Consider the following 24,467-nt stretch of genomic DNA (forward strand, 5'->3'; position numbering starts at 1 on the left):
GTATTTCTTTACTTCTTATCTTAGCTTTTGATTGGAGATTGTTTCTAATTATATTTTAACAAAAACGAAAAGTTTTCGAAAGTATAATTCGTTATTCGAACTTCAAATAAGAAATGAAAAATGATCATATAATTTAAATACGTAAGTAACAGTTGTTTAATTTTTATTTTTTTTACGAAGATTTAAAACACAACACTTCTTTTTTTTTAATTGGACAACATCACATACATTACTCTAATCCCAAAGTAAGTAGCTAAAGCACTTGTGTTATGGAAAATCAGAAGTAACGACGGTACCACAAACAGCCAGACCCAAGACAACATAGAAAACTAATGAACTTTTTCTACATCGACTCGGCCGGAAATCGAACCCGGGATCTCGGAGTGGCGTACCCATAAAAACTGTGTACACATTCGACCACGGAGGTCGTCAATGCGCCACGAATTAAATTAATTATATTTTTGCTGTTTCTCAATAGACTATGCGTTCCTAATAGACGATAATTTAACAATTAATCAATACTGTAAAATAACGATTCAAATACGCTTTTATGTCTATTTGCATAAAGTATATTTTAATTAAACATTATCATCATTATGTAACCTTTAGTTTGTTAATAAGACATAGTACCGACTTTAATTTGCTACATGCCTGCGATAATTCAACAGTCATTGTAAAATCAACTTTATTATAACCCAATAAGAACCAAATAGACTATTCAATAAATGTGTGTAATAAACATTTTTTTAAATGATCGCCACATCCAATGAGAAGTCGTAATCGCTTGAAATTTCAGGTCTTGATTTAGTGATGTCTTTTATCGATAAAATTTGATAGTAAATTTTAATTAATATGTGTAGGTGTGTATGTTTTATACATCAATTATGATATTCTGATCAATGATAAACAAAGAAACAGACAAGAATCCATATAAAATTTATAAAAAAATGCTCAAATATTAGGAGACATCGAAAAAGGTCAACAAGTGTGAACCAAATTATCTTACGTCATAAAGGTAGTCTGCCTTTATGAAATGTCAATGAGACAGCTTCTAAGATGTTATATTTATAAACACATACATACACAAACATGAGTCAGCTAAGATACCAAATTGCTCACCATCGATGAATATGTTGACGCTTACCATGAATGAATAATACATACTTTATGAACTTATTTAAGGTACTATTTTGATTTTAAATTTAATGTGTGTCTACTGTGTTTTGTCTAAATAAATAAATAATACTTTGTACGGAATAGATAAAAAAGAGACGGGGAAATAGAAGCTCGGTGGAAATTCTCTTAGAATTTAAAAAATGTTGCCTCAAAACTGGAGCAAAGATTATTAATACAACTCTATATCAATGTCAGAAGGAATTGTTGATGCATTTTTCGTATTTTACACAGAGTTGCAACGCTGTATTTATTAATTGGAACATTTATGTTTTTCCGAGAAGTTTTCCCGTGTAAATATAAAATGAAATTTATAAGACTTATCACTTTTTTTAAAAAATAAACGAATATTTTTATAATTTCTCCTCAAAAATATTAAAATATGCACTAATTTTTTTTATCATACTTAGTAAAACCATTAATACTATTGTTGTCATAAAAAATACTATAAATATTTCATGAATAAACAAATATTTTTTTTACTTATCGATAGTTTTTTGCCCATCACTAATAAATGGAAGGGACGTCTCATTTCACGTGACATTACTCGAGTTGACCCGCGCAATGACCACTGGTTGGTCCAAGAATTAAACAATCATATATAAATGATAATTTTTTTAATGAAAATTATAATTTGTAAAAACTCACGGAATATAGTAAGCAAGTGTAACAACTGAGTTTCTGGCCGGTTCTTCTCAATAGATTATACATTCCGAACCGGTGGTAGCTTTCCGTTTTATACAGTTCTCTAAAATGACGATTCAAATGTGCCTGGAATGAGATAATTACTTCAATAAAATAAATTTTGATTATAATTGATTTTTGACACAAGGAACATGTCATCTTAGTACATTTTAGTTTAGTTATAAGGGTTGTTTGCCTCCAGGCTGTTACAAATAACGGAAACGAAAATATGTTTATTGTTATTGTATGAACACAATAATTGTAGAATACTTTAGTAAAAAAAAAATAGCTGAGTTGCTTTCTTCGGTTCTTCTCAAGTCCGAGGTGTTTATTTTGGAACCGATCAAATTTCTGTCTATCAACAAGCAAGTGATACACTACTACATTGAATAAAGATTTTAGACTTTGACTTTGTTGGTTGATATATCACACAGAACCAATGGCGTTAGTGACATATCAGCAAGTAGCCTATTTGCCAATATAAAAATCATATTACATCTTAATCGCTACAGCCTATGACTAATACCGAGTTTAAATTCAGACATTTATCTGATTACACGTGAAATGTGTGGTGCCCTTTGACACTTTACATTTATGTGAAAAAAACGTTTCGCTCATAACATTCACAATAAATACTCTTAATAAAATAAAATAAATTAAAACACGTCCTGCGTCCCTGTACTGTAGCGGTGAAGAGAGATTTTTCGCTTTTGAAATGCTTTAGTTTGAATTATGATAAAATTATATGTACAGTTGTCACTGGTTCGGACACAGCCCGTTTAACTACAGGCGTGATGGTCGTGACATTTCAGTTCTCATGGTGGTGCATTGATTGAGTAACGCTTAATATAACAGTACCAACATACCATGAAAATGTATTTGGTACTCACCATCATTCTTTAAATTCGTTATTTGCTTCCCATTATATCAACAAGACAGATTTCAAACTATTTTCATATAGAAATCGTATCGTTAACCAAACGCAAAACTGAAACTTAACAATAACCGAATGTTCAAACTTAGTTTTGACGTCAGTAATGTAAATTTTGAAGGCTTATCGAACATTGTCGAATTCACGTACAATTTGTTAGTGAATTTTACCGTGAACGTAAACGTTTGAGTTTTGTGTTTTTAAGGTTATGATATAAAATTAATTTAGTTTAATTTCAAAGTTATTGTAACCGCGGCTATTCTTTAAGAACTCACTGTGGATCTCACTCATAAGATTTAAAATTATATTCTTATCATATCCTATTATCACTTTATATTATTTCAAGAGTGTCTTCTGAGGTTATTTGCGAGTATATGCTTACAGAATACTTCTACTCGTCCAACGCATTACGTCGTCTTCTTGTCCTTCAATTATAATTAAAAAAATATATATTTTTTGACTCGTCGTAGTGACATTATGATCGTTGTTAAGTTACTTAATACACTTTATTTTTTTATTTACTTATGATGTTAGACACAGTTTATTAATAACATCTTTGAATACAGTTCATCTAGTAGGTAATTGTAAAATATTTTATAACTCTTTGAACCTAATAACTGACGGTCATTAATTAGCAGTTTCAACGAAAGTTAATTAAAATATAATTTATTCAAATACGCCATCACAAGCACGTTTTTATCATCATTGTAAAGGATTATTTTAAAAACCCACCAAAAAAGAAAACAAAACCATATCGCTATGATATCAGCAAGTTATTTTTAAACACAATAATATATCATTATCTTAAATTAGTTACTTAACCAGGTAATCCCCTGTAACCCGCAATTATGCTCCCGGAAGGAGTAAAACAGTGAAATCGTAAAATCATTGAGAAAAATACGTTCCTCTATTAAAATGTAATTCTATTTCAAACGGAACGAATGTTAAGATTTGCGAGGCAATTGAAATGTACTTAGCCTTATCTAAAAGAGGGAGAAAAATGTCGGAAATAATGTCCGGAGCTGGGAGACGTCGGTATCTCACTCGAGTCCTGACGTTTGATTAATTCGCATAAATTGACAATTGTTCAAGTAGCATTTAATTCAGTGTAGCCTATTCCAACCAAAAGAGGACTGAACGCTTTGACATTGAATTAATGCGATATCATTGGTCATGGCTCACATACATTAGGAATGAAAATTGTTATCTTGGTAGGGTTTTGTGCTAGCTAGTCTAGGTAGGTTAGCACCCCTTAATCAAATATTCTACTGGGCAATAGCAATACTTAGACAGATAACATCTCAGTTTCCAGGCTTGGTGAGTAAGGTATCGGTGATTTGGGGACCAATTACCATCAACGACGATTAATGATTTTCTCCACTGATCTCTATTCTCATTTCCATCCAGTTACTTCTCACTATTTAGCCACCTCTCCGTTAGTCTACCTCTATTTCTCGTTACTGGTGGCCCTTTCCGAGTGATTATTTAATAGTATATCATTAATAATTATCATTGTATAATAATTATCTGTAAGTATGTCATAAATGAGAAATATGAATAAATACACACCTAACACTTCAATCCCTCCCTCACACAGAGGAGATGACACGGGCAGAAAATAGTATTTCATAACCAACAAACGGACAAATAGAACGAATAATTCAAAATACCGTAGCGTCTAACAATTTCAAAGATTCGGAAACAAAATATCAATTTATCACCTCGCTTCTGATATGGTTCTCATCTTCAGCTGTGATATACGGAAGAAATGCGGGAAAATGCATCGAATTACAAGCGATCGTATAAAGTATTACGAAATGCAAAACGATTTTATACGAAATAAATACGGATATCGTCTATCCATCAGGTGATGACTTGGTGACATGGCTTTGTGTGGGCCTGTCTGGATGGGTACGCACACATATCCACCAAACAGATATACTTAGTATTGTTGTATTGCAATTTCAATGATGAATGAGCCAGTATAATCACAAGCACAAGGGACAGCATCAAAGCTCCCAATGTTGGTGGTACATTGGCCGTGTAAGGATTGGTTAATATTTCTGAGCACAGTCTATGAGCGCTGGTGACCTTACGAAATTTCAATATAAATCTGTAGGCTCGGGATTAGGCGTATACGTCATAACAATTACTCAGCAATTGTCTACTGTCCCTTAAAGTGTTAAGACGACCCTAAGATAACAGAATTTATATAATATATTTTGAAAAGATATATGTATGAAGAATATACATGACCTTACCTGTATCTTAAACGCAGAGTGCTTGCACTCAGACAATCACTGGAATTATTTCCAATGACTGATATTTATTTATAATTATGTGATTAGTGATTTTTCATTCTTTCATTTAGTATTTTTTTATTTATAGACGAATTTTTTATTATGGTATTAAAATAAAATTATTTAATATTTTGTAACAAATATCATAATAAAATATGCTTATTAAGGGCATGGATATGAAAAAGTACACTATTATTAGTTATAAATATTTTTGGAAGCCCATATGAGGCAAATAAATTTGAATGGATTTCATGAGCTTGGTTAATTACAAGTACGAGAATTCAAATAATAACATATATTTAAAAATAGATTTTCCACAGAAATGATTTGAAAAAAGAAATAGTTATATTAAATAATTCCGATTGATAAAACTTACCATTTAATAGTATTATAATCATTTACCATTAGAAAAAATATAATTCCTATATTTATAATATCTAGACTTGTCTATCTTTAACGTGAATCCACAATTTGTCTTACAAAACAGAATACCCTTTCAACAGCCAACTTGTCTGCTTATTCGAGCGATATTTCGCTTAAAACGGAACAGAATTTTGGCGTGAAAGAAAACTTAAATCTGCGTTGGATCTTTGATTTAAAATATGGAAGATAGTTTATGTTTGTATTTGTTTTGGCTTTATTTTACTAAAATGTTTCGATGTATTGGTAATATTTCTATTCCATTTGCGTTTTCAAAGTATAGCCTGTTCGTGATTGGAATGAATTTTGAACCTATAAAATTTATTACTTTTAGCAGATAAAGTGTTCCACAATTGGGCAAATATCTTTGTTCTTCAACATAATTATGAAATATTTAACTAATTCCATCATAAGTCTTCTTAAGAGGAGAAAAGCTTTTCATTTAATTGGTGGTAGGGCTATGTGCAAACCCGTCTGCTTAGGTACCACCCACTCATAAGAAATTCTGCCGTCATGCAGCAAAATTTTAATTTCAATTTAAATCTTAGTTCCCAAGGTTGGTGGCCCATTGGCGAAGTAAGGGATGGTTAATATTTCTAACAGTACTTATGTCTGTGGACGATGGTGACCACTTAACATCAGGTGGCCATCTCGGCTACCTATTACACAAAAAAATCACTGTAGCCATCTTCAGGCCATTCCTTAACTTGGACAATGGTGTAGTCCAGTCCAGTTCTAAATAATATACAATTTCGTTTTATGCGCAATCGTTATAAATCCAAATTAAATTAAACTAGCATAATTTTTAATAGAAATACAAAATTCCAACACTAAAACACTATAAATAATAGTATAATAAGAAAGGATCTCAATATTGAATGCAATGAATGTTCGTTAGGTCAACTGGATCTAATAATAGGTTGTCGCAACTATCGATACTAATAAACGAGAACTGAGTCCTTAATTAGCTGATAACAAAAGTAAGAAGTAGGTCAAATTGATTACCCTTATTTCCGACTCGAACAAAATAAAACGCAAAAGAGAAAAGAATTCAATCTAGACAATGAAACCATTTGAAGACATTAAAAATGCATAATCATCGTCATTCACAAAAAAGCGAGAAAATGAGAAAAGAGGTTACATGAAGCGAACATTAAAAAGATAGTTCTAATTAAAATCCAAGAAATGTTGAAACCAACCCAAATTACAGTGAAATCGACCACAAAGAAAAAGGCATTATTTGAGTTGAAATTGCAGACATATCTTGTGAATTCAAACATACCGAATATCACGCCTATCCTGGATTCTGGCCAGACTTGGTAAATAAATATGTATGGAAAACCACACCCTCGAATGTAAAATACGGTTCAAGGAAATTTAAAGGCATCACTAGGTATAGTACAAAATGTTTTATATATTTTCGCTGAAGAATTACAGAAGTCGATTTAAACTTAAGGTTTTGGTGTACAATGATAAAAACTGAATCAAAAATTGTAATTTTCCTTACGAAGTTGTCCGGAAATATAGGCAAATCAAACTACCAAACTCGATCGAATAATATGGAGATAGACCACAGACAAGGACAACACTTTTGGGAAGATTGAATAAATTAATGTTGAAAAAAAATCAAGATTCATGAAGACTATCATTCTCTTAAAATAATACTGGTAATGTCAATGTATTGGCTAATATTCGTCTTTTCAATTATGCGTAAAGATTTTGAGAGAACTATATGAAATCTCAAAAATTAAACTCCACAAATAGAGCACTCTATGTAAGTATTATATATATATATATATATATATAAAAATAGAAACATTATTTTTTAATGATAAAATGAATTTCCAAGCTATATGTATAAATAAATTGTAATTCTGCAAACCGCAATATTTAACCAAGTCGATATCCAATCCACTAAAATAAAACAACAAACTAAAATCAAATGCATCACCAGCCAAGAAAAGTATACCCAAAGATTTATTTCGGGCCATTTCGGTGATTATCTCAACAACGATTCGGCTGGAAAAATGTCTTGAACTGTTATCTTCTGGGTTGATGCCAAGAGCTCTTGTTGTATATAATATTACTGTATCCTTTTTATGTCACACGTTGTAAATAGATTTTGTATGGGATATTGATGGACCTGCATTATCTGGATTTGGCGTCGAATGATAAATATCCACGACCTCTTTGGATTTTTATGGAGATTTTCATATATAAAATGGTAATGAAAACTGACCTTTAACATATTTTTGCCATACTTTAATTTATAAAAAAGGAAATATTTAAACAAACCCAAAAATGCCTCTAAAAATTCCTCAAAAAGATCAAACTTTTAACGAACAAACGGTGTTCAAATTAGACACCAATTTAGAAGTCACCAGACGATAAATAAATACTCTTGAAATTTTCAGGGACAAATATAATTGTCTTGAAAAATATTCTTGGCTCGTGGTATTCAAAACATTTCTGTCTCCAATCAAAGAGGTCCTTAGACATGATGCTGCATTCAACGATAGAGGCGTCTCATTACGATTTTTATTACTAACGAGATGTGGACGATATTTCGATTTTTTTCTTTCTAGTGGTCTAGACGTTAATGCAATTTTATTTACAAAGGAAATGCAAATTATCCTCTAAGCACTTACGACCTTATTAATAAACGATGTGCATAGGGTGAATAGTGACGTCATGACTTCGTTTTTCTTTATATTAAGCCCGGGCAAACCACCCGAGTTTTATGTGCAATATAATGAATCCAACAATTCATATTGAAGCTGCGTAATGGAACAAGCTCAAAAACTCCTCAAAAGCAGAGAAAGGCTTTAGACCAGGAGGAGGACATTTACAGGATGCTACTTTAAATTGTACTTTTTACTAATCTCAATCCTCAATAAACGCCTTTGCATTAGTTAAATGTAATAAGATCTCTGTAATTAATAACGCAACGTATGATCACTACTGAATGACAGCTCATCCCCTTCCAGAATGTTCTTCAAAATGCTTAAACAATATAATTAATATTGTTGCTTTGATTAGTTACGTTTTCTTATACCTTATTTATAAAAAACCACAGCACAATATTTTCAAGAATAATTTGATAACTTGGTTATAATTGGCTTGGTATTTTAGGTACCTGTATATGCAATTTTTTAAGATAATTTTCCTCCTAAAAACCATTTCACGACACATTTGTTCTTAATAATATTAAAATTTTCATTTAATCTAGAATATCTAATTTGAAGAATAAAAGTTAAAATATATTTTAATAAGACAAAGCTGGAAATAAAAGCTAGTCAACTATAAAACCTTATAAAGTAGAGCATCTTAACATGATATTCCAAGTCTAAAATTCAACTTTGAATAGTAATGGCTTACTTGTTTTTTTATATATTTTTATTTTTATCCTATAGTAACTGTAGTTATCCTTTTTTACCAGTTTAAGATTATATAGGTACTAAATGTCCGTCTCAACGTGGCATAAGTAAATATCATACAAAAGTAGCCCCTCCCATTTTTCCTCTTTAAATTTGATATTTACAATAATCCTTTCTTAGAGTTTTGAGTTTTAAGATTTCTAGACTCAGTAGTTTTGATAACTCTATCATGTTACTTGGTGATACGGTTTTGTGCAAGCCCGTCTAGGTAGGTATCACCCACTCATCATATAGTCTACCACCAAGCACCAATACTTAGTATCGTTATGTTTCAGTTTGAAGGATAAGTGAACTAGTACTACTACATGCACAGTGTACATAACATCTTAGTTCCCAAAGTTGGTGGTGAATGGTGATGTACAGAATTGTTAATATTTACAGAGCTAATGTCTTTGGGCAGTGACAACATAACATCAGGTGGCCCATTTACTGCTTACCTATATGATAAAAAAAATGTTGATAAATATCAAGCAAAACAATTTTGTGTGTATAGATAGATTTTGTATTTGTTAGTTCACGGAGTTTATATCAATTTTTGCTTGTGTGATTTTGGTTAAGAGTAACGTACTGAATCAACATACCAAAAATGTGGTAGTCTTTTTTTATTCAATGCAATAAAATTAATTCAAAATAGCTTGTCACTACTTAGTTCAAGTATTGAATTGTTACTTAAAAATGATTATTACTTTTTTCAAAATTTTATTCAATTCTGCAGTACATCTATATTTGTACGCCTTACTGGTATCGCACTTGGACAAACTTTTGACAATTTAATAAAAAAACTTCAACGGCAAAGTTACACTTGTTAGGTAGTTAAATTAAATTTAAAATTTCAAAACTCGACAAGCACAAGTACCTTTACATTTGCAAAACTAAAACGTTAAGGCTTAACATTAACTTTAAACATTCGCAGTTCCGCCTTCAAATAACTATGCAAATTTTGTATTGTAATAAGTGAGGTGAGTGAGTCGGTGTAATTATAGGTGTGTTGTAATTATACGAAACCTTAACCATTTTATCTTATGTATTAACAACTTAAAGTGGTCTTTATACTGAGTGCCTTAGGTGCTTTCATGATTCACCGGGATCGCAATCCAATAAAACTGGAAGTGAAGGCAATCGAATAGTACAAGAAGGTAAATAACCAGCTTCCAGATTTTGGTGGATAGGTTTACCGATCTCGTATTCTACGATCTTATAAGCTAGCCACTGGACTAAGGAGAGAGTTCCCAATAAATGACATAAAGATCAAGAAGGATCATATCGAAGATCTCTTGATGACAAATCGCCGCCCTTACACCACGCCACCTTGTCACTTCGATTCTTTCTTTCAATGATTTCGATTGGTAGTAGGACTTACTGCAAGCCCATCTGGATAAGTACCACCAAACAGCAATCATTGGCATGGTTGTGATCCGTTCTAAAGGGTAGCTGAGCCAGTGTACACAGTCGTAAGAAACATAATACCTCGGTTCCCAAGTTTGATGCTACGTTGGTTATGTAAGAAAATATGGTTCAAACGATGATCAATTTCTATAAACAGTCATGATCACTCACCATCAGGTGGTCTATTTGCCTTTCCGCCTATCTTTACAATAAAATTAAATAAAAAAAAAAAATTACAAACTCCGAACATAAATTAACTTCTGAGCCAAACTTCGGAAGGACTCGGTAACTTAGACATGCTATCTGATTGTCCACCTCTTTTTCTATCTACATCTTTCCTTCTTGAGATATTGTATCTGATTTGTAAAATATAGTTAAAAAACCTTACGGTATTTTAAAAGATTACATAATTTCAAAGAACTGAAAAATTAACACAGATTTAAAAATATATAGAATTCTATATTTTATAAAAATACCTTATATTTTTCAACTTCAAATTCGGTATATTCCGTAGGTATTTGCTTCGACTCGTAAGAAATCTGTCGAACGCAACGTTCTGGTGGCATCCAGCACCCGACTGCTAGTGATGCCAATTTATAATATCGATAATATGGTGCGAAAGCTTTGAATGAGTACATGCTATTTGCATTTAAAAAAAAGGAAATATTATGTTATTTATAAATTGCTTATTTATTTTTAGTGTGATGTTTTTGAATGTATTATAATTAAGACGATAGATATTGATGCTACGATTAATTCGTTTTGAGGATACCCATTAAAGGTAATAGGCAACTTTGAAAAATTAAGTGTAATTATACTCGAGAGTCTTTTTTATGTCTTAAATAAAATGGTGTAACGTAAATTAATGATTTATATTTTTAACAGAGGCAATATCTTTGGATGAAATAGATTCCCCATCAAATGGCTACATTTCTCGTATATAATTTTTAGTATGATGCATGGATAAAAAATAATATAATTTTTTTCTCGAAATTTCTAGGGAACCAAACGGATTTACCGTTTATTTCAAACATCCAAATAAAAACGAAATTTCTAAATTGGTTCACAAAAATTGATCATCTAAAAAAAAAAAACGTTAACAAAAAAAAAAAAATCGATCGATGACGAAAATGATGAAAAACAAGGAGTTTTTATGAAATTGACTATAGAGTGAAATAGAGACGGGGCTTATTACATCTACACAAGTGGTAGATTTTTATCGGAAACATGCGGATTCCTTCGTACAAATTAAGCATATAAGAAAATCAATAGTCGGTTAATAATGACATATTCTAACCCCTGCGCTTCTCATCTCGACATTACTATATATTGAAACATTTTCTTCAAACAATATAGAGTCTTAGTATAGAGATTTTTTAATCGATAATACACCGCTCCTTATCGATAACGCAGGCATGGCCGCATTACTTATGGCGGTAGGCCAACTTCACATCGATATATCGCAACACTAATGTGCTAGTTCCGATCATGAGATTTATCGTAACGGAACTACATTTAGTCACGTTTGAGATACAGTACGATATCTTTATTGGCTCTCAGTGGACTTAAAATGTAAAAGATTTATCTTAATATATTCGAATTTAGAATTTAGATTTAAGAATTTATATGCCATTCTATTTAAATTTAATGCCTTCTGATACTCTCTTTAATATTTCATAGTAATAGGTAACCAGTTTGATTAATATATTTAATAAAAGTAGCACGCTAACAGAATTAAATTACACTAAATTACATCACGTGTTTTCAAAATATATAACTAAAATAAAGAATAAGTAATCGTTGGTAAATCACTTATTTCTCACGTAAAATATTTTATAAATTTTATAATGACATTGTGTATAATTGCGTATGCTACAACCCGATAGCGATAGATGGCGCTGATTGGAAAATAATGATTCCTGAATCGCGCTATCGAGATATTTGCCACTGGGTATATATAGTGTAGAATAGCATATGTAGAAAAATCCTATCTGATCCGTAGATGTCCTAAGCACGTCCTACATGAACTCGCCGACAGACTCACTTCCGACAACTCTATTTTGATAGGTAACTTTAACAACACACACCGACCCTGCCAGCGGGATCGAGGACCCTCATATTTACCGACTCGTCGACGTCTAGGCGTACTACGTGGAATGCACACGTCATTCCTCCCTCCAGTCGACAACGGCGTCCTAAGCCGAGATCCGACCTCACAGGAGGTGCCCTTAGGACGCGCGTATTCTGAGCCCTTAAGTGAGTTCTCATCTCAAGGCTTGGGTAGTTAAGCTCGCCTATCCCGCCCGTTGACGATGTAGAGGCCATTAGGACCAACAGCAACAATGATTTCGAAAAAAATAAATAAATTACAAAACTACAATTACGTTCTGAGCCGGGGTGCGATAGGAGGCACCCTCAGGACGAACGTCACTCTCGAGCCGAATGTGATCGAAGCTTGAATAAAATTTATAAAGATTTATCCTTAAAGACCTTTGTAAAGTTGACGCGGTTTAAAGCATGCTTATAAGCGTGCTACCTTAAAAGTCCTAGCGATTCTGATGTCATGAACGCAGTTCCTTAACAATAGCGAGAGTTAATGTACACTTGAAGCAGAATATGACTGATCCATTGATTATGATCTATCAATCTCATGATATATATGTTATATGTATAGTAAGTAACTTATACGGTTTTATGGAAACTTTAAAGGTTGCAGATCAATAACAGGCTCATACTTTCATTTAAAATAAAATATAAGTGTTTTTATAACAGTTAAGTAATACTACATTATTTTTCACAACAAGATAATTGTAAATAAATAAAAAAATAGAGTTTCTTCAATAAAATAAATATATTTTCGTTATAATTGGTCCGTGTTGTGCGTGTAATACAAATAATTTTTGTTAAGATTTAAACGAGTAAAGCAAAGTTATGAAATGTCTTTAAAATATGGAACAAGCATTACATTATAGTAATATAATTTAGCAGGGTTACTGTCACTATAAAAATTGTTTTGTCTTTTAAATCTTAATCGTAGAGGAAAATGGGCGAGTGGTCCACCAATAGAATATTAACCATTCCTTACATCGACAATGTAGCAAGCTTTGGAAGATAATATATTAAATCCTTTGTGCCTTTAGTTACACTGGCTCACTCACCCTTCACACCGGATCACTAATACGGTTTCCGATTGGTTTTATAATATATGACGGGTGATACTTATCCAAACGGCACAAAGCCTTTACTTTGTGAAAGCGTTTTCTGTATATTTTTTTAATTTGTGTTTCATTAGGTTGGAATATTTCAGCAAAACACGATCCAATGATAATAATATATAGTTTACGTGCTGTGGACAAGAAGGGAGTAGAGAGGGGTACAGGATAAGAGAGGGTCATGCCGTTGGCATCATGGCATACGAGTTTATCTTCCCCCAAAGACCATAAGTAATCGTAACAGAAAATAATTTTAAAGGAATGTGATACTTAAACCGAAAACTTCCAGTTAATTCCGATCGAACGGAATTTTTCACAAAATCTTCATACTATTGACATTCCAATCCGGAAGTGAGATGGCGTCACCTTCATCCGACCGAGGCCGGAAACGTCAAACTTTACATCGGTTTCCTGTTATTGAATTTCAAACTAGTTTCACGTTACGGATTCACTTCATTTTCCAATTTTAAAACGGGAAAATAGTTTTTGCGGCTTTTAGGAATAAATTGGAATATTATGCAGCGATGTTTTGTGAACGAGATTTATTTAAGAAATATATTAATTCTCTTGTTTTGGTAAGTCTGGATATATGGCCAAGTAACATATACATTGTATATCATCCTTAATATTTACAGACTTTGCATAAAATAATAATATTGAACTCTAATCCTACAATTACTGGAAACACGATGAAAAATCAACCCTTCCAAATAGAAAAATTAAGTACGCTCTCACAGTTCTGTCGCTTATGAAAACAAATAAAAATATGTTAAAACATTTTTTAATAACCCTTCAAAGGTTTTACAATTGGTAACAAAGTTCCACGTTTCCCACTCATTATTCAAACGTTAGAACCCTGTCACATTAACTTTATAATTGTATCATAGTTATGAAACGTATTTTAACCAAATTTTCATACAGCTGGCGGTGCATGAAAATTTCGGAACTGTGACCTAATTAGCGAGAAATAATCATGCCGTAATCAACGCTTTGGCTATTGTCGCATCTAGTTTTACATAGATGTTGTGAAACTAGATGTGTTTTTATTTTATGTTAACTTGCAATTTTTGTTATTTTTTTACCGGTTTTTTTAAGTTGCCTCTTCGAGCTCGTTTGAAAGGACCTAGATTATAAGAGCAGCGGTTCCATTTTTTAGCGGTGTGATAGAGAAATGTGTTGCCAAATTTCTTCGCACGCGATGGTATTGATATCACAGATTAGCGTTGAAAAGTGGAAACAGGAATCAGAGAGAATCATTCCTCAGAGCACCGTGATACAGTCGATAGAAAGCGCTCAGCACCGCTATCTCTCGACGGAAACGTAAGGGTTCAAGGGTTGCAGATGCAAAATACAGTGTGTATATGTTAAATCTTGAAAGCTGAATAAGAACTATTTCCTCTAATCCGATGAAATTGAAATTTTACCTGAACTAACATTTTCGATGAGACTGAATTTTGGGATATGTTTAACCTGATACACCCAGGATTGAACTAGAAGGAACTCTTTAACGCTCAACGGTATTGACAAGAGATTTGTATATAACAATTAAATAAAATACAAAAATATAAAATTCAAGCTTTTCACGAATTATTCCAAAAATATGTAAATAAAAAATGAGGAATCGTAACTATATTTACATATAATTGTAACTGATGTAGCATTGAAATCTTTAATAATAATATGGAGAGGGCGGTTCTTTGAGAAAAAAAATTGTATGATGGAATTTTTAAATTTCATTATCGTCTTGGTAGCGGATGGAAGGCTTTTTTAATTCAAAACTAGAATCGTCGCTTTTATTTATTCTTTTTTTTTGTTTTGGCTTCAAAAATGTTTTGACATTTAAATATAATATGTTTTAATTATATTTAAATTTCCTAAAACTATTCTTAAAAGTTATTTTGATATGTACTAAAGCTAAAAAATAAATAGTTATCAATTAATGACGACATGTTCCCAAATAGCGCTAAAATTTTCACGTTTTCAAAACCCTTACGATAGTTCAAAGTTAAAGCCTTTCATCAACATTCTTAATGAATTATAATGTCATCTGATTTATCTAAAATCTATTGAAGGAACTTTAACAATTCGAAGAGTAAATTAAACTACTCTATTTATGATCACTTCTAAATATTTTTATACAATATAAAAGTACGCTTAAATATGTCATGAACAACGCACAACCGATCCAGTAATAACTATATCATGAATTCCATTGTTAATTTCAATACTATCTCAGTAACGCAGCTGCACTTAATAAATAATAGCAATTCGCAAATACAGGTCACATTTGAACACTACATTTGTGCACTAAATTTATTTGTTTATTGTTTTGTACATTGTAGGTGCGAAGATAGCGGAAATAACTGTTGAATTTATCCCGTCTATTGTACTGAAATGAAAATTGTATGTAATTTGAACTTCTATGTTTGAGATAACAGTGATGTTTATATTGTTTAATTTTTAGTTTAGACGTTAGTCAAAGTCAAAAATCTCTATTAAATATAGAAGTGTTTACACTTGCTTATTGATTGTCAAAAATCTACCACCGGTTCGGAGTTTAACACCTCGGACCTGAGAAGAACCGGCGAAAGAAAGTCAGCGGGATATTTTTTTTTCCATTGGAAACACTTTTTTTATGTGATTTGTGGCAAACGAGCAGGAGGTTCATCTGATGGAAAGTGACTACCACCGCCCATGGACATCTGCAACACCGGTGGGCTTCCTTTGCGTTGCCGGTGTCTTTAAGGAAGGAGGACGCTCTGTACACAAATATACTTTCGGTTACCGAAATTAAATAAACTGATATTATGGCTAAGCAAAATCAAAATCATAAACGGGATGTGTCGCTGGATACACTGTTTGAAAGAAGATATTATCCCTTTATAATATGTACTAAATAACAGACACAACAAAATAAATTATCAACGTATAAGAATACTTAAATAACCATAATTAAATATTATATTTTTATAAAACCGTGACAGAGATAAAGGAACTGGCAAAGAGCGAGTTGAACTCACGCACGAATGGCTGCGTACCATTGACTAGTTAAAAAGCAAAATTAGGCACAAATGGCGTTTTTTTGTATGGGTCCCCATAAATACTTAAGGCGGGCTAAATATTTAATTTCATTATTTGTTGTTACAGCGGCAACAGAAATATATAACTTGTGAAAATAGTGGAACCCTAAAAAGAGAGGGGAAGGTCATCTACGTGACGATATCTGCTAATATACTATACTGTAGGCTATAGTAAGCGTTATGGAACTTCGTCCCAAAATAATGTACTTTATTCAATTAGACTATTTAATTTTGAAGTTTAAGATTAAAGCTAAACATTAATACTTTAAATATGAACCAGCAGTGTGATTCTGTAAGAATTCAAAATCAAAATATACTTTATTCAAGTAGGACTTTACAAGCACTTTTGAATCGTCATTTAACAAACTATTTAAAGTAAAGCTACCACCGGTTCCGAATGTAGATTCTACCGAGAGGACCGGCAAAAAACTCGGTAGTAACTCTTTTTCAATATATAAAAATACAGTCATGTTAGTTAAATACAATTATATATGTATGTTATGTCTCCTGCCTGGAAGTCAACAAGCATTAACTCCATGCTTTTTTATTATCAATATAATCTTGTATCGAATAATATGCCTTCTATACCAATGTATTTTTTTACAAATTATTTGAATTTATCAAACGGCAAAGTTAAAAATGTCTACGGAATTTTATTCCCTTCGCATGCCACTTGTGAAATGTTGACAATTGACTTATATATACCATTTTGAAACGTGTATCTTACAAATTTTATAATTATTATAGTGAATGTCACATATCACATTCCGATATGCTCGTGTTCTGCGGTGAGATTCGAGTTCCTTGTTCCAGAATAGCCGTACAGTGAGCAGCTCGTTTTCAACAATCATATACATGTTATAAGTATTTACAAATCAAATATTCTAACTCTGAGCTTCAACATTAGAAATAAAAATATTGCTTAATGTGAAATTATGTTTTAGCATTAGCATTAGCAGCCTGTAAATGTCCCACTGCTGGGATAAAGGCCTCCTCTCCTTTGAGGAGAAGGTTTGGAGCATATTCCACCACGCTGCTCCAATGCGGGTTGGCGGAATACACATGTGGCAGAATTTCGTTGAAACTAGACACATGCAGGTTTCCTCACGATGTTTTCCTTCACCGCCGAGCACGAGATGAATTATAAACACAAATTAAGCACATGAAAATTCAGTGGTGCCTGCCTGGGTTTGAACCCGAAATCATCGGTTAAGATGCACGCGTTCTAGCCACTGGGCCATCTCGACTCAATTGGACATTATGTGAGAGATTTTATTTTAGAATCGAAAAGCATTCCTCGGGAAATGTATTGACTCTGCGAAGTCGAAAACTTAGTGCTCAAGTTTATCTTTACTTCGTGTTCAAATGATTGATCGGTTTGTAATGTTTGCTTTGAGTGTTTCGAAATGTTATCATAATCGATTCGCCTATTTTCGATATTTTATTATGATACAGCAAATAACAGTACGTAAATGTAACAAGAACACATCTGAATTGATCGAGTTGCGGGTTTATATCGGATATGAACGACGACTTTAAAAAAACATGGCAAGAATCAAGAATGATGTTATGCGAATAAATGTGGAAGTAACTCTGTCTGTTACCTTTTCACGCTTAAACCGCTGAATCAGTTTTGATAAAATTTGGTATGAACATAATTTGAGTCCCAGGGAAAAGGTTATTTTTTTTTTTAAATCAGGTCTCGAAGGAATAAATTTGGTGAACGGTTTGTGTGTTATAGGTAAAGTTATATAAAGCCTCGGGTTCAGCTTGTCAGAATAAATGTGTAACTGTCAGAAATTATCCAAAAATATATATCAGGCGACCACTTAGAATCTGTTTCATAAACTTTACGTCTTTGGTATAATACCTAAAAACCTTAAGGAGCCTCGGTTCCTGGAGTGTTGGATTCCAACACCAATTCGGACCCTATAAAAATATCTGGTTTTCTCTTTCAAGATCTGCTCAGAAACAGCCCGGAGTCTTGAAGTTGGAAGTCGGATTTCTATGCTCTAAAGCTAGTCCTGCATCTGAACACTTTCAAATGTTGTCAGATTTGCTGTCACATCTGATTATTAGAGTGAGCAAATAGGGAGTTTATGCATTACAATATGTGCCTTATCAGCGACTACACCAAGGAGCCACTTCCATTATAAATTCAATATTATAAATAATTTATTATATAATCCATTATCCTTCAATATTAACGTATAATATTATCTTTACATAGCGTGTTTAATCATTTTAAATGCTGATTTATGTTCGCTACAAAGAAAGAACCTCGTAAAAAATTCTTAGCAAATTACTTTAATTTACGACCGATGGCTATTTTAATATATTGTCGTTCTTATCTCGTTTTTTATGGCTGTTGTTAATTTTTTCATCATTTTTACTTTGTTATGTTTAAATGATATAAGGGGGTATGGAGTTTTGGAACTTATATAATATGATGTAGATATTTTACCTAATTCAATTTATAAAGGAGAATCAGAATTTTATGTAGAAGCAAAAAAATTATGGAATTGGCTTTCGTTGATATATTTTTTTTATTATATTTAGATATAGATATAGACATATCTTTGCAATTTATTTGGTTAAAAGGAATGACTGAGTTGATTGTCTGGTTCAGTAATATGTACATTTTTTATTTTGCTTAGTTATGTTGACTGGCAAATGATTCACCGAATGGTACGTGGTCATAACGACGACATAACGTCTTGTGCTTGTAGTTACACTAGCTCACCGACCCAACTCACGGAACACAACAATACTGAGGCTTGCGGTAGGCTAAGTGATGAGTAGGACCAACTACTCGTAGAAAGCTTATCAAGAAATTTATTTTATTGTTTTATTTTAGCAGTATATTCATCTAACCCTTTATTCAATACGGTTGTTGATATAGCACTTTTATACCTACTTTTTTTCACATATTTACTCATCGTTCACTCTTTCAGTTACAAAGACAACAAAAACCTAAAGGCATTTAAATATAATAAATATTACATATAAATATCAAATTATAGAATATCAACCTAATACGTTTAATCCAATATGAATTTTTAAAATCAATTTACTCTCTGACCAACCAAAAGCGAGCTTCGAAATTAGGTCATAGGCTTATCAGCGAAGCCTAGGTCTAATATATGTGGCATGTGTTTTGGCGGACCGCCTGAAAACCTAGTGTTTACTGAATGTCCTAGGTATTATGCGCTTACATGAATATTCAGTGCAGCTTGACCGGTAACTTGCTTTCCTATCACGGTATTTCGTGTTCTGATTTCTGTTATAAGCTTTACATTTAAATACCGTGATGATCCAGTGGTTAGAACATCAGTCAATGACTGCGAGTTCAAATCCTGATAAGCACCATTATATTCGTTCTCATGAGCTTAATGTTTAGGGTCCGCGCCTCTGAAGGAAAAAACAGCCATTATTATAAGATCACATCGTTGTCCATCTGTCAGTCTGTCCATCAGCTTTTTTCTCAGGGTCTAGTGAATGCTTAAACAAGTACTTCAGTTCTTGAAGACTGCGCGCCACTGGAGTTGTAAAAAATCATCTAACGCAACGTCTACGCAATCAGAAGATGTAGCCGTTTATGTCAGAATTCCCAAACATTGGAAAAGGGAATCAAAACGGTATATTGTGTATATATGGGGTACTTCCTGTAAACCTAGAATCATATACGCCTTTGGTACTTTGTAAAGTGCGCTAGTCCGACTCGCACTTGTCCGATTTTGTCTATAATTCACCTCGTGTTGTCTAGTGAATGAAATCTCTATATAACAACCCGATTACGGTATTGAGGGGTAGCAAAGCGGAGCGGTGTAAAATTCGAACCAATAGAATTGACGTAAATCGAAGCGGAGTTTTGGTATTTTTTAAACTTTCTTTTTCCATCAAGAGATAAAGGCTGGCCTCATATTATATCGATTATGAAATCTTAAATTTAATGTTATATGCTAATAAAAAGTAATTTTTCATTTCCATTGTTTTTTTGGTCACTTTAATACTATTCAAAATTATCGTAACATCAGGACATAAGATACTTATACCCTGAAACACAGGGAGTGTTTCCCTCACGGCAGAGCCGCGAGCGGAAAGTTGTATATCATATGGATAACAAAGTAAGACGCAATACACATAAGTTAACTCGTTATCAAAAGCTTAAGTTATAAATTAATATCTAGCCTTAACTTAAAGATAACTCAAACTTCACACATGAAGCACGAAATTCCGAATGTAATTAGGGACATTTCGAACATATGGCGAAAATTTATGTAAATATTCCCCGACTGTGAATTACAATTTAAATTTGAATAATTATTTACGTAAAAGTAGTTTCGTCTGGAAAGTTTTTATATTTTCAATAATAAACTTTTATGTAAATTTAATGGAAGAAAAAAAAACAAGTTTATTTTGTGACTGTATTTCAAACAAGAAATTAATCATTAAAACTATACTTTGTATTGGTTTAAGTAATTAAATAAACTTTTTGTTCTTTTTTTTTTAAATAGTATCTAAAAATAGGCAAAGGAATTTTCGAAAAACACAAAAATATTATATATCTTCAAATTTTATATCATCGATTTAATTTTTTTAATATGATACGGGTCAAAGATCTCTCGTAAAAGGATATACCAAAATATTTTATCAAATATTTGTACAAAATTCATAAAAATGTATTTCATGTGAAATTCATCAAACAAAAACTCTTTATTTGGGTTTCACAACTTTAAAATGAAAAAAGTACGCATCTCCGAATATGCCTTTCAAACGATTGCAAATTTGTTTTCTCCTGAGGCAATATTCAAGTCAGGGTGATGCCAAATAAAATGTTACCTTATAAAGAGTGACTTAAGGTTTACATTCGAATGCCGAACAATGTACATTTCAATGTAGAATCAACATAACTCATTCCTTGCAGAAACTTGACAAAAGTTGAAATTTTATCGAAATTCGAAATATTTCCTGAACATCGAGAGTCCGGATGATTTAGTGATAAACTTCTGTATATACAATGGGTACGATTCGTTACAAACTTCATCCCGTTATGACCCCTCCTGTGTTTATCAATAACAATTTATGAATATTATTTGTGACTGTTGATTTTCTCAAAAATATTACCTTAAATTTTGGCACTGCTTTGAGTCTTGCTTTCGCGATACGAAAACAGCTAGAAAATATAATTTATGGTAATGGCTATCTATAAATAAATAGTATACTTACGATATGTAAAAATGCGTGTCGACTTAATTTATAACCAAAACTCAATGCTTACTCCGGCTTGAACCGACCATTTTTGGTCAAGATTCAGTCATAATATTTGTCGGCTTGGCTGCAAGCAAATCAAATCAAAATCCTTTATTCAATACAGAAGCATTACACTTACTTATTGATTGTAAATAATAATAAATAAATAAATAAATATTGGACAACATCACATACATTACTCTGATCCCAATGTAAGTAGCTAAGGCACTTGTGTTATGGAAAATCAGAAGTAACGACGGTACGACAAACACCACGGTAATATAGTAAAATTTAATACAATCACTAGTTCGGAAAAGAAAATACAAATGTATTACTTATATTCAATACCACAAATAAATAGCCAGGAGGTGATCGTTTAATTCCCAATGTGTGCTATCCACCATGCACTCACTCAATGTATAATAATCATAAGTCACAAGTGTTATTTTACTTTTTTTATATTTGGCAATAGAAACCCTTATAAATAATGAAATATACATAAAATTATAACGACGTTAATTTAACAGATACCAGATTACATTCAAATCACTAAAGATCCATATGTTATGAGTTATGTTTGTATACCATTGCGTACAACTTCGCGCTCCCCTAACCTAATTCACACATCAAACAGACCTAAATCTCATACGAAATTAATTCCAAACGCCACAATAATACAAAGTGAAACAAAACTATGAAACGCTGACAAATAAGCGCTATGACAGATGTCAACCGGCGTCAGTTTTGCCGCCAATTTAGGTAACTGTCATGGCGGATCGTACATGCAATAATAATATTTATTTTATTGATTTCTCAAATATTTTTGTTCGATTTAATCTATTGGTATGATATATTATTTTTATACATTATAAGTGATAAATAAATAGATATTATATTCGAAAAACTTATTCGTCTAAATAATTTATTGGAATAATATTTACATAACTTAAATTTTCGCTGCATAGCTTACATTAGTTATAATTATAAGTTTTATATCTTAAAAATGTTTCTCTATGGTAAGACTTCGCAGAAATAACTATTTTTCGTAACTCTAGTTTTAAATTAATATGAAGGCACCTTTTGTTTACGATCAATCTGTCATCACCACTCTATGCTCTGTACAAAATGAACTGAAAAATAACTATGAAAAATCCAATCGAATAAACTTATATCCTATCAATCAAAACAAAACACAAACAAATCCATTATTCCGCTTACTTACGGCCCTTGTCACAGTTTCATAAAAAAAATAAAGGAAGTTGACAGCTACCGCGTGACAGTTTCCCATTTGGCGCGATATTTGACAGATGCGTCATTGAATAGTTTTTTTTTTTTTGTTGTCGATTGTGACTTTCGAATTCATCATATTCTGCCAACTTCGTTCTAAATAAAAAAAAAACATTTTCAAATATTGACAAAAATAGTGTTAAATAAAATTTGTTTTATTTTTAAATACTTCCATTACAATTATAATTTAGACAATATAAAATAGCATTAAAGCGTTGTATAAAAGTATCTGATTATTATAACCTTATCGTGATTACCTTTACAATATATTGTAATAGTAGATTTTATAAACTGGTATTATTATTATTATATAAAAGTATTTACAAATAATATCACACTGTCAATGGTTCTTACACAATAGAATCGAATCCGAAATCACGTCTTTGCCATTCGTTTGTGTAAAGAATCGTCTACCGAATCAATAAATCATAATTATTTATTAAAAAATGTAATTCCAGTAAGAAAATTACGTAAAACAAAATCAGAGCAATCAAGTAATGACATTAAGTAGACTCCCCGTGATTGGACGAAAAAGGGATGACGTATGGAAAAGTGTTCAAAATTTGACAGATAATAAATACCGTTACAAAGAAAGGCAATTACTTGACGTCTTGTAAGGGACTTTTTACACTGTATGGAATATACCCAAAGTAATTAATAATTGATTTTTATTCATATATATAAAATTAGTTCTGTGGATTCAACTTTTAACTATGAATAGATTGAATGGTGTGACAATGACCGGATTTAATATACCATTACATTAAACTTCACTTTAATTATGACTATAATAATTTATAGTATAACAATATGGTCAAAAACGTAATTAAAATAATTTTAACCTTAAGATTATATACTCTTCAACTTCATTGTATCACAATAAGCTTTTTAAAATATTATATGGCACACAAATGTACGTTTTATTATTATTATTTCGATATCTTATAAGAGGCAATCTGATACGACATGAACAAGTGGAGGCGCAGGATGGAAGGCCATAAACGTAATCAATTTCTAACCTGATACAGAACATATATAACAATATCTCTTTAGGATAATATTTCACTTAACAAACCTCGTGTGTTATAATAATTCCTAGTGTGTTCTCATTAAATATATATACTCATTTACATTCACTTGATATTAAGAAACAAAGAATTGAAATCTCACTTCGATAAACAAAACGCTGTACCAACTAAATAGTATTTCAACGGAGCGAATAAAAAACATTGAGCACTTTGTCTACGCGAGTGTACTTTTCAAAACGAGGAGAATAATGACAAGGCACACTTAAAGCTTTTAAG

The 24,467-nt window shown here is 31.9% G+C and overlaps 1 protein-coding gene across 3 annotated transcripts in view; it reads left to right on the forward strand.

Annotated features, from left to right (window-relative positions):
- LOC125074070 (hemicentin-1) overlaps positions 1–24,467 on the forward strand; it is a 407,628-nt gene that overhangs the window by 291,337 nt on the left and 91,824 nt on the right. The gene's annotated exons all lie outside the window — the stretch shown is intronic.

The sequence above is a fragment of the Vanessa atalanta genome, chromosome 26 (assembly GCF_905147765.1).
Source record: "Vanessa atalanta chromosome 26, ilVanAtal1.2, whole genome shotgun sequence".
NCBI lineage: Eukaryota > Metazoa > Arthropoda > Insecta > Lepidoptera > Nymphalidae > Vanessa > Vanessa atalanta.